Source organism: Ruditapes philippinarum, unplaced genomic scaffold, assembly GCF_026571515.1.
Source record: "Ruditapes philippinarum isolate M1 unplaced genomic scaffold, ASM2657151v2 ctg3635_1_1_1_1, whole genome shotgun sequence".
NCBI classification, from domain to species: Eukaryota; Metazoa; Mollusca; class Bivalvia; order Venerida; family Veneridae; genus Ruditapes; species Ruditapes philippinarum.
The window spans coordinates 40,098-53,519 of record NW_026859983.1 but is presented as its reverse complement, the minus strand read 5'-3'; the positions used below and the strand labels follow the sequence as shown (position 1 = coordinate 53,519).

The following is a 13,422-nucleotide window of genomic DNA, read 5'->3' as shown; positions in this document are numbered from 1 at the left end:
TTTATTGTGCATGAAAATGAAAGCGTGTTAAATAAGCAATAAGTTAATCAGATAATAACATCAATTCAATCATGTACTCAAAAATGAAACAAAAAACTTTTAAAATAACTTTGTATAATGCACGTAACTAGTGTGTGTGTGTTTCTTTTAACTTGATATAACAAGACTGAAAATACATATTTTTTCGTAAACAAAATGTAAATACAAGAAAAATAAACGCCCAACGGGGGACTCGAACCCACGACCCTCAGATATCAGAGGTTCTCTAGCCTTAAAAGTCTGATGCTCTACCGACTGAGCTAGCCGGGCGCTCGAACTATTATAGAATGATATAAAATCTATCAATAATGTAAAACAATTATATTTAAATAGGATAACCACGTGTGTACTTTGCGACACTATTGTATAAACCTCGATAGTCTTACTAGTAAAGCTGTAATATTGTTTTCACATTAAAGAACATGCAACAAGAAGTTGCATACGTTAATTGTAAAACAAAATCTGTATATTTTAAAATTAATTCGATACTAAGTTGTTTGCCAATTGCAATAATAAAATTTTTTATTAAAGTTATTGTAATATATATGATTGATTGATTGATTGATTGTCGTTGACATGTAGTATCTTCTTTAGCTTACGATGGATTTCAAATTTTTGACTTTCCAGTCAACGGAATGTATGCTCTATGCAACTTTTTTAAATTTTGCCTAAATATCGCGTTTCATGCTTTAATGTTTACCCCAAACCATTCAGATACAGAATGGAAAATGTTGATGATTTCCAACACGGCAAAAAAAGTAAATGTTGAAGCTTGGTTAGTTTCAGTTTCTTCAAAAACCAAGTTGTTACAACAGGCTAATGTACATTTCCCCTAGCATGGCATAAAACGACTTTACATTCAATCGGAGATGTTATATTTCGATCCTTAATGATCGTTCAGCACGACATAATTTTTGTGCTTGTGGTAATTTAGTTCTTTCTATTTGGCTTTTTTTTCTTGTTGGGTGCTTCCAGTATTCTTCACTTGAATACTGTTGAATCACCCTTAGGATATGTGGCCTGCTTTTTAAATTTGTCTTTTGACGTATTATCTGTGATATGCAGGCTTCATAACCTCTGATTCCCTTTCAAAATTCCATTTTATTTAGTTCCGCCCATTGTTTTTTCGTTCAGGGCCCATGCATTGTTTTACTTGGGGACCATATGCCGCTTTTCATGGAATGGCACTTAGTTTCACATTGAAGGTTCCATGATAACCACCAAATGAACATATCTGCGGATGTTTCAAAATTCAAAAATTGTACAAGTTCATGTTAAATGTTGGATTCTGCTTACGCCGGTGCTAGGGGCGTGGACGGTAGATTGCACTTGACAGTACCGTCCATCAAACCGAGCCTGCAACATTTTCAATTATGTTTTGTTGGACTTTCTTTAGGGATTCTTACTTTCTCTATTTCATGTTTATAGAATATTATTTATGAAGTATATATAATATGTAGATAGAAGTAAACATTGCATTGTTTTGTTTATTTAATGAAACATCCGTGCATATCTTTACACTGATCGTTACAGAAACTAGATAAATATTTGGTTTTAATGTTTATTAACTTCATCTGTAAAGACAATGTGTAATGATATTTGCAGCAACAATTTCAACATTCCTTCTTCAGCTGTATAGTTAACAAAGTACCTTTTTTCTTTATTTTCAAAAGCGTATTAACATATTTGTTCATTAAATCACAATTTTCATACGTATTCATACAATGCCAACTTAACTACTTTGTATTCTTATTTGAGTGACGAATTTTTATTTTTCGTCTTTTATTTATCGCGACCGACTAATTTTATCTCACGTTATAACTAATCTGATTGTTAAGAATGCTTTCTTACGCACGCAAGCTTGTACTTGTAACAAAATATATCACAAAACCTTCTTCGAAATCTCATTTTTTGTATAAGAAATTATAAAGCTTTCATTCCCATCAAGAGTAGAAATTGCAATATTCAACTTTAAGCTATTTTGTTATTGCTCTCACTGGATCTTCCTTTTTCAGATTACGAACAATAAAAGATATAATTCACATTTTAAGATACGTGTAAAAGAAAATTTAATTTAATAAAACCCCTGCGAGATTTTTGGTCGTTTCTATAAAGCCTTATGCTGTATCTCTTATGGGTGTTTTCTATGATTTATATCAAGACACGATTACCATGAATATGTTGCTTTTTCTGGCCGATGAGAAAAGCAATATTTTCAGACTTATGACCTCAGTGGAGCTCATTAAAAACCCTAAATGAAATGTATTTTTCAAAGCAATGAAGCATAAAGAATAAACATTTTTAATATAGGTTTACTATCCAAATACTTGATGAGATTTCCATTAAGACATTTATGTTCAGTTTTCTTTCGTTCCCTTATGTTGTTAAAATGAAATGTTATTACATTTGAAGAACGCATCAGGAGCATTATTTTGTAGCAATATTTTTCATTGGCAGAAATAGAGGGAAATGCATGAAAGAAGTTTGTAAACAGTCACTGATGTTTTAAACTATTTTGTCGTCATTTAGGAGCAATTTGTCTGACAGATCGGCTTTAAATATGCTACAGTTGTACATGTATATGCTATATTCACATTTTTAGATAATTATATTTTGTAACCGAGGTAAATGACATAATGGTCAATCTGTCACTGTGATCTCTATCTCTATGGGGTATCCCTGTTAACATTACCGAATGAACGACAATCAATCGTCAACTGTAAAGAATACTAACATCGATATACTAATACAACCGTTCTTTTACGACATTTTAAACGCTATAATAATCGTGACCTGACTTTTGATTTATTCCTTGAAAACTGTATCATAGCAGCTAAGGCAACAGTCTACGATAAAATGTCTATCTTTCAAAATACATTTTCTATCATATTCATTTATCAAACCAATAAGTTTCTGTTGTCAATAAACTCTAATAGTATTTAACTTTAAACATCCGCAGATGTGTAATTCTATGAAAAGCGGCGTTTGGTCCCCAAAATAAAACAAATGCGTTTACCTAGCATATAGTATTAGACAATGCATTTATCATTAATCTAAAGACATTTTATTACTTTCATTTTTATTCCATTATTTTTTTGTTATGAATGAAAACGTCTATATTATGCTTAATTAGTCCAATGTTTAGATATAATTTCTGGTATTATCTCTTTATTACATTTTTTACAAAAGACACTTATTCGCCAATTATTCCAATTCCTTTAAAAAACAGATGTAGAAACGGACGAGAAACCAGAATGAAAGAAAAGAAAGAAGACACCCAATATAAATTTCATCAAAAATTTCTATGCGTATACTAAGTCAAAAGTTATACTCAAGTGCACCTGAGGCCTATCACTACTATAAAATGTTCACATGCCCTCTCCAATCCTTTAGTTTGTTGTCCTGCTAGGTATTTACCAATGTGAATGTTGAGGGCTGTGTTCTTGGAACGTAACCTTGCTTTGATAATGTCTCTTGGCGTTATAAAACACTGTACACGCTCACCACTCCCTCTGAAAATTTGATTATGACAAAAAATTACTTTACAGTTATGGTGTTAATATTTACTCAGCAACATTTTTTTTTAAAGAAGAACTTCGGCGCATTATTTCTCGAGCAGATTCTGAATGTTTGAATAGGTGGGTCAAGTATGGGTTTTCCTTTGCTGTTGTTCCTGTACATAAAATATGAAAAACAAGATCAACAAGGAAAGGCGGCGTTCAATGAACGCAACATATCCGTTTATAAAGGCATTATTAAATCGATTTACGATAAAGACAGGAAAATCATGACAATAAACATGTAACCGTTTCCGAAAAAAGTAGCTTCATGACAATAAGATGAGTTAGTATAATTACCAAGCTGTAATCGGATTGTATAGATGAATATATTGTTATTTCCATGCATTCAACTCTCTTCTCCTACTCACTTACTTACTTACTTACAGTTGAGACTGCTATACGTTCCCTTCAGTTGGACGAAGTTTGTAAAGCACTTTCTTTTTTATTAGATAACATTTATGTCAGGTTTGGTAATACAGTTTTCAAACAGATAATAGGCATTCCAATGGGAACTAATTGTGCCCCCTGATTGCTGATTTATTTCTTTATTGCTATGAGAGGGATTTTATGTTACTTCGCATCAGGAACTTATACATGCATTTTACAACACTTCCCGCTACCTAGATGATATTTTTAACATAAATAATCCTTATTTCGATCAATTGGTTTCTAAAATATATCCCAGTGAACTTAAATTGAATAAAACTAACTCTTCAGACGTTATTACATCGTTTTTAGATTTAAACATTTCTATCATTAACAATACTATAGTAACTAAAATCTACGATAAAAGAGATTATTTTGATTTTAATATTGTTAACTATCCACATTTAGATGGAGATGTACCTCATGCTTCATCATATGGGGTGTATATTTCTCAATTAATTAGATTTGCTAGGGCGTGCAGTCGTGTTGATGATTTTAATGAACACAATTTATTTATTACTAACAAACTTCTTAAACATTATTACTAACAAACTTCTTAAACAAGGTTATCGCTATCATAAATTGCGTAAATATTTTACAAAGTTTTACCATCGTAATTCAGACTTAGTTTTAAAATCTAATTGTAATTTAATTAAAAACACTTTTACGACTAGGTATAAGCAAGCCTGACTTCTAAGGAGATGTTGTTTACAAACTTCGTAGGATCATGGGTCATAGTAATTTTTCTGCCGTCTTCACTAAAATTATCAAACGGTTTATTAAAAGAGGTTATGACCCAAATATTTTAAGGCATACCGCATGCTTGGTGTTCAACCCTTTTACAGTTGGACGCTACGCTTTCCTCTTTTGATTACATCTGACGGACCAAGTGGGAGACTCTATGATGGACAGTTCTTAAAGCCCTTTGGAACTGAATTGTCTTTATGTTTGTCTTCTGCCTTGCTTCGTCGGGCCATTGTAGGTGATTTTCTTGTTGCTGTGCCTTCCTTTAAGGCATCGAGTACTTTGGTAATGGTCATAAGGCTGTACCTTTTTTTTACATATTTACACAATTTTTATGTGTTTTATTTATTTCGTCGAATGTAACCATGACCATTGTTAGAATTTCACTTGGCGGGGATTAATTTTATATACATTTTCGTGTCATTCAGGAACATATTGGGGCTAAGAGTGAGATTTGGCGCACCTAAGACCGGTTTAAACTCCCCAGTAGTTTAACTACCACTGACCGTTCCAGGGCGGTACGCATCTGTGTTCCTTCACGTGTTTTTTATGTCTGTAGTGTTACTTGTTTTGGATGTTTACATGTTTTGTGATATCTGTCTTGTTGGATTGTCGTTGACGGTAGGTATTTTCTGTCCCCCCCCCCCTCTCCCATTTTTAACCCCACCCACTTATTCACCCTTACAGCCCTTATCCCTTTAATTCCCTTATGGGCCCGTTTTTGTTTATATAATTTCACATTACATGTCCCACTCCTTTCGCCCTTGTGTCCACTCCAGGTTTTTGTTAAGTGCCTTCTGGGTGCCCTACTTGGGTGTGTCGGAGGGCAGCGTCCTGTGAACGTTACCTTTGCCTTGTTGATCGTTATTCTTGTTATTTTACAAAATTAATTTAAAAGTCTTAATATACCGTTTGCAATATTTTTAACTGATTGGACTTTACGTCACATTGACACACTACTGGCCATTCGCACCGAACACTGTTATAATTTTTTACATAACATTATTAATTAAAACCTAAAAAATGTTATTTAATGGGTAAGTTAAGTCTCGGAATAAAAGCTTATTTCTGTTCAGTAGTCGATAAATGTTATCGAACAGTTATGAAAGTGAATTTACTCGACAATATTCATCACGAAGTTTTACTGTATTCTTTGTTCCTATCTTATTTACGAAAGGATCAATTTGAAATTAAAGTATAAACGCGGGCTATAACATTATTGCAAACAAAATAACAATGACCATTCAGTAACGGTATATCCATCAATGGTAAACCTTTCTACCGACTGTCTTTCAGTACAATAAATGTTTACTCTTAAAATATGGGGTTTTCCAAGCTAATCCCATGGTATAACTGTAAAGGCGTCACGGTGCACTACCGATCATCGATCAGTTGCGCTAATTTTCGAAGTTGTAACGGTAATGGTTTGCTTGTACCGAAAGTCTATTTTAATAATATACAATACACACGTTCAAATTATGTGCTTTGCTGAGCACGTATAATTTATATAATACGCCAATGACAAAGGCATTCGAAGTTTTATTCTTTGATTTTGTTAAGTTACTGTATGAACGCTTATTTTCGCCCATTATATGTGCGTATAGTAATAAGAATATTTATTTCAGCAAATTTTTTGTAAACATAACGTGAAATGCAATGAATTTTTGTAAACAAAAGCCTTATCACTGTTATAAATTTTGATATAAATTTCTTAAACAGTGTAAATTACACCAGTACTTAATAGAATATAATGCATAAGGTTAAAACAAATTTAACACAACTTATTATACAATACAGAAACAACAATTCATTAGACTAGGTGTTATTATAGTTTATTGTCATTTTTTACATTTCAACATATTTATTAATTTTTAATGCAGTGGAAGTGTTAACACAGCCAAAATTCATCTTCGAAAATACCAATTCGTGTATTTTAGTTTTTAATGCAGTGGAAGTGTTAACACAGCCAAAATTCATCTTCGAAAATACCAATTCGTGTATTTCATATTCTTTATATGATTTTCCCGTATGGCTTGTTGTTTTAGCGATTATGTAGTTTCATGCAGTGCATCAACATAAAGAAATAAGTAACTAACAACCAATAATTATGTGATTTATTTATACTGATTGGGGTCAAGTGGGTGAACCACTTAAATAAGAATTAAGATCGAATTTTATATTGCGGTTAAATTATGATCAGTTCACTTTATGTCTAACCAAAATTGCAAATTGTTTCTGAAATATAACTAGCTTTGAAGTATTGTTCATTTAAAATTTAAAAGAGAAAAACCAAGACAGAAATATCAATAATAATATTTAATTAGGTTAATAAATGATCACGAATTATCACTAGATAACTGCAAAATTGGTCAACACTAATAAACTATAGAATGATATATTAATCAATCCACAAAGAATTACTAATAATTATAAATATTTACCAAAACGCAGTACTAAAATAACTAAATGCAATAAAAACTTATTGCCTAACCAAATGGGCTAGGGTGGGTGGGCAAAAAAGACTAGAACGTGATCTCGACTACAAAATAAGTAACAGAATGGCGAGCAAAAGCAAAATAACCTATATGTAGGTAATTAAACAACCTATCAAATTCAATAACAGAAATTTGAAATAATCCAATCAGCAATCTAAAAAATAAACCATTGACCAACGAGATAAGCTGATATAACCAGAGGTCAACTCGATTCAAATAAAAACTTTATCATTCGCAAGAATTAATCGATTTTAACAGGTGTATTAAAATACGCTAAATTATTAGAACTTAAAAATTAGCCCATATTATAACACATTTCTTTAATTAAGTTTCACTGTTTGAATTTCTTTTTTCCTGAGTTCTATTGTGCCATCTGAATTTCTTATGTAGTGTGGGGGCAGTAAAATGTCCCCCTTACATTGTATCAAAGATGTTTAATTTTCGTTCTTGATGATCATCCAGCACAACATCATCAAGACAATATTGCCATGTGTGTATGTGGTGTTTTAGTTCCATCTTTTTTATCATTTTACGGGAGGGGTTGTTTCAATATTCCTAACTGAATACTTTTTTAATCACTTTAAGGATATTGTGCTTTTTAAATTTGTTCTTTTGACGTTTTGCCTATGGTATGCAGGCTTAATAATCTTTCGAAATTACATGGTGCTTAGTTTCACACGCTGTTAAGGTGCATCCGTGACAGAGTGGTTTAGGTCACTGACTTCAATCCGATTTCCATGCTGTAGACTTTGGATTCTTTTATGTAAAGAAGCTTTTGAGCTAGCGTATAGAACGTTGATTTCTACTCAGGTACCCGTTTGTGCCTGAAATAATGCATTCGTGCCATTCCATGAAAAGAGACGTATGGTCCCCAAGATAAAGAGTAAAACACGTATGCTTTACTGTGTATATATAATTCATATAATACGCCCCTGACAAAGGCATTATACGCCGAAAGTTCTTTGGCTTATTTCTTCCCATTATATGTGTATATATAGTTATATTTTATGTGCGTAAATTAAAAGATATATTTGTTTCAGCCAAAATTATTGTAGATGCAACGAATTATGCAATGGATACTTGTTAAGAAAATTTATTTTATCAAATCTGACGTGTACATTACATAAGTTCAAAACGATCGAAACATTGAAAAAGGTTATTATAATAATCAAATTTAAACCACTTCATTTTACAAGACAGACAAAAGTCATCAATGTTAAAGGTTATTTTCATTTCTTTACATTTGAAACACATTAAGTATCTGTAATATAGTTGAAGTGTAAATACAAAAAAAAATATCATTTCACCTCTTCCATTCCATCAGATTTTTAAATTGCCTCTCTATATTGCTTTTTGTTTTAGCATTTCTGTAGTTTCAAAAAAGCATAACCTTATATTGATGGGTTTTTTTTAAACTACAGGAAGAAATTAGTAAGTAGCGCATCCAATACTAATGGGAGTTATTTATACTAATTGATGCCTAGGGTGAACATATAGTACGGAAGTTAGAATTAAGATGAAATTATCTTGCGTTTATATTATGATTAGTTCACTTTAGATCTAATTATTATTACACATTGTTTCAAAAATGTGTTTCGAATGTATTAGCTTTTAAAGTTCAGCACCACAGATACCTCATAGTTTAACGCATTTCTTTAATCAAGTTTCCTTGTACATAAAGTTCTTACGTTCTGTTCTTAATTTTATTGTCACACTGTGCCGTGTGGAAGCCGTAAATAGTCGCCCCTTAAATTTAATAAAAAGTGTTATACTTTCGATCCTTGATGATCGTTTAGGATGGCATTGTTGTTGTGTGTGTATGTTTGTGGTGATTTTAGTTCCTGTTATGATCATTTTTCTGGATAGATGATTCCAATAATTCTGCCCTGCTTGAATATAGTTGAACCGTCTTGATTACAATGCCTGCTTTTAAATTTGTCTTATGGCGTCCTTATTGTATTATTCAGGCTTCATAACCTTATATTCGCTTTCGAAACTTTATTTTGATTCCTCGATTAGGGCATACGCGTTCCATTACTTAACAACAAATGAAATAAAACTGCCGCGTCTTCTAGCACCTGTCAGAATTCTGTAGGCGTTTTTTGGGGGGGGTTTTATATTTTGGTGTTTTGTTAAAGCGTCCTGACATCGTATTATAGCTCAAATATAGAACCATTCCAAGATTGTAATTTTTAACTAATGATTTTTCTCAAACATCTTAGACATAGACTTATATTATATAATTGCTTTTATTTATTTTTAATGTGATTTCAATTTAACTTATACAAGTAATACATGTTATCTAAGAGCGCTTCAGCCCTCGCGGCGCATACAACCCGGTTGAGACTTTCCGCTTATTATATTTGTTTAATTAAATATATTCAGGTTTCGAGTACCATAATAGCTTTACATACAACTTGATTTCCAATATACTTGAATATACATGTATTCAAATCAGTCATTCAATATAATACTTAAATGAGCTTAAATTGTTGAAATGTATCGCATTTAATCAAGGAAAAATAAACATAGACATCAATGCCATCAGTATATTTGATCGTCTTTGTGAACTGACATTTGTTAGAATTCATCAAAATTGACATTTTATGCAAATAACAAACCTAAGATAGCATCTTAGTAATCAACAATGTTGGAAAATATATTTCTCGATAGGATAAATATTTTAGGAATGCCAATGTATTGCAAACCGGTCTGAAATTGACATCAGAATTTTATGAAATTACGCTACTGTAGAAACTATCATTTTTAATAATTTCTTTACCACCAAATGCCAGAAATGCAGTATGTTTTAGGCAATTTCGGTTGATTTCAAACGTTTATATTGATTTCTAAACGTGATGTTTGTAACTAGCTTAAATTGTTAAAATTACCAACCCATAGATATGTTTACAAATGTTATGCCATGCTAAAGTTACTAGATTCCATGGGCCATATAAACTGGATTATTTTATTAAAGAAGCAAAACCTTATGTCAAAGAAAAAAAAACTTATGTCAAATGTTTTTTCCATATGTATGGAATTCACAATATGTTGTTAATGAACAATCTTTTTGTCTGAATGTGTGCAAAGACGTAAGGATCACTATATACAAATAAGGACCAGTAGATGCTTAATTAGTCCAAAATTGTTTTCTTACTCTGGGTATAAATTGTCTTTTGAGTCTGAATGATATATAAATTACTATAGATCGGGGGTTGATATTCTGCTGAGCGTAAGCGATAACATAATGTTAATAGATATGTAAAACAACATTCGGAGTCCAGAATGTAAAACAATGGTGGAGTCAAAATATCAGTTTGTCTAAGTATGTCCTTTATATGATAATATTAGAACTGTGTGTATATTGATAAAGGTACTGCCAGATATTAATTTATTGAGATGAATAATAAAATTTAATGCGCTTATGTCTGAGACTAGAAATGAAAATATTGTTAAATATACATCAATAATGTTATTCAAAGCTCATAAATTACATAAATAATAAGTTACAATTGTAAAAACTGAAAATCCTTAATACCATGTTTAACATATTATTTTAAGTCTAATTTATGTTTATGGATAAATTGAAATTGAAAACGCTTTAATGTAATCAATGCATAGTGAATATGTTACATAATACAAGGAATATAAGGCTAACATGGAATGTTTACATTGTGAAATGTACATGTTGGCATGGGCTTGTGGCATTGAAGTCAATAAAATATTTGATTGATTGATTGATTGATTGATTGATTGAATTGATTGAATATAATTCTGTATTTCATCGTCCAGTAACGATTTAAAAGTTGGTATATTGTCCAATAAAACTCAGTATTGTATTCAATATTTAATAACCACATAATATGTCGCTACAAACGTCAGTTCTAAATATTTATGCGATGGGTTAGTCAAGTCTGTCTCCAATCTGTAAGCCATTGATTGCTTTAAAACGTGATCAGAAAATGTAAGGTAGTTACGTATTGAAATGAATGAGAAACAGACTAAAATCCAAATTCCATTACGCTGCCAATTCTGAGATCATTATGAATTCGCAACTTGAATTCATACTTTATAACCGTTCTCAAATCTGGACTTATAACTTATATAGTATTACAAACAATGATCATTTTATCAAATGTGTCTGAGTAAATAAGTAATATGTCCACTCCCATTAACCATTCTTACTTGTCCCCATTTTCCTACATATGTAGACGTGCCCTTAAGGTAAAAAAAAATCATTATAAAGATATTGCATAGATAGTCTATTTAATCCAACGGCCATTTTTGTTTGCTTTATCAAGAATTTTAAGTCGGTTTCATCATTTGATTTATGTATGAGAGAAGTAACAGAAAATGATCTGTACATATTGCCTTCCTTTTGTACTTCTGTAATTTGGACCTTCAGTCATTTATATTTGCCCAAACAAATATAATGGCACCAAACTAAAAGAATAAAATTTACAAGGAACATTTATCTTCAAACCTAGACTTTTTTTATTTTTCAATATTCATATAGATATCATGTAATAATGATTATGATTGATTGTGCAATCAATTTAAAAAATAACGAATTAACGCTGACATCTGACTGAGTTTTTTAATAAAGCAATGTTCTAATATCATTAACATTAAATGATATTCTGTCGAATATTAGATAATAAGCGAGACAATTTATCACATTTTATCGTACTTTCGTGAAAACTGCAGTCCTTTAAAATGTCAAGGGAGCTATTTACATATCATTATGTAAAATAATCTGAAAATCATTCTTAAAATATTGTCGTCCTTTGCAAATTCTGGTAAATGTATTACAATTTTCTTTTACTTGACAGTTTAAGTTGACTTATTAAAGTAATAAATCATTAACTCAGACTGCACATTTATCAAGAAATAAGAATAGATTTCACAAAATAAAGTGCATAAATGACTTCTAGATAAAATAATGAAATCTAGATTCAACAGATCTGAGTCTGAGAACAGTGATAGATTAAATTCCTACAACGCAAAATACAAAACTTGTTTTATTTTACTTCAAAGACAAAAGCGTTACACCTAAATAACATTGAAATAAAGAAAATAGCATACATTCTTTTTAATAAATGCATCCCATGCCAAGAAGTGCTCAGTACAATCATCTCGTTACAATAACAGCAGCATTTTTTGACAATAAAATTAACATCTGAAGAGCAATTTTTCTTGGCAACAAGCAAGCATTTCCCCCACACGGCGTTGCTTTACAAAGGTTGTATTGCTAGACAAATTTAATATACACTTTGTAATACCCCTTCATCAGTTGTCGGTCTATGTGCAGACAATTCGTTAATTCAGCAAGTTATTGTATTATTATCGAGTTGGTATTCAAAACAGATATAATGCAAATCAGCTATCAGGCATTTTATAATGGCGGTTAATGATAATATACTACGTAATACGTTTTGTTATATCAAATTGCTATGATGATTTAAGCCTAAATATTCAATGTTTTGCCAGAAATTTCCAACACATACATCACATAATATTATGAAATAAATTGGACCTTTCAAGCAATACTGTCCATGATTTATTCATTCGTTTATTAGTTTTCGTAATTGAATGAGAGAGAAATTTGTTTAACCCTCAGAAGGAAATACATCAAATTATAGATCAGCAACCATTGATTTCTAACAAAAATCACCAATGACAAAATATGTACTTTTTATAAACCGATAATGTATTTACACAAACGACTGTACTCATTATAAATTAAAACACACAATTTGCATTAATCACATAGTATTTTTCAGCTTATGTCTATTTCTAACGTGCTTATACCCAAAATAAGTTAATATTAAGATCAAATCACCATATGCTCATTTAGTGAGATATCACATTTGGAATGGTCTGATATTATTAAATTTTATCTTGGATAGCACTTATTAAACTTGAAATCCAATATGCAGCCATATATTGGGAAATCATAATTAAGTCTAAGTAAAACCTTTTAAGAAGTATTTATAACAATAATTACGTTACGAATAATACTTGAAGACTTGACAGATTATGTTGATTGTATTAAACCAAGACTTGAAATAAAAGATGATTGTAACGTATCAGATTTAATTAGTCTCGTCAATTGAATCCTAGTAGTGCATTTGGTATACCAATTCTTATTTTTTTCA

At 31.0% G+C, this 13,422-nt stretch overlaps 1 non-coding gene across 1 annotated transcript; it reads right to left on the bottom strand.

Moving 5' to 3' along the window:
* Positions 1-217: 217 nt before the first annotated feature.
* Positions 218-309, bottom strand: Trnak-uuu (transfer RNA lysine (anticodon UUU)). The gene is given in 2 exon segments: positions 218-253; positions 273-309. It is a non-coding gene; the product is annotated as a tRNA-Lys (tRNA).
* Positions 310-13,422: the final 13,113 nt, after the last annotated feature.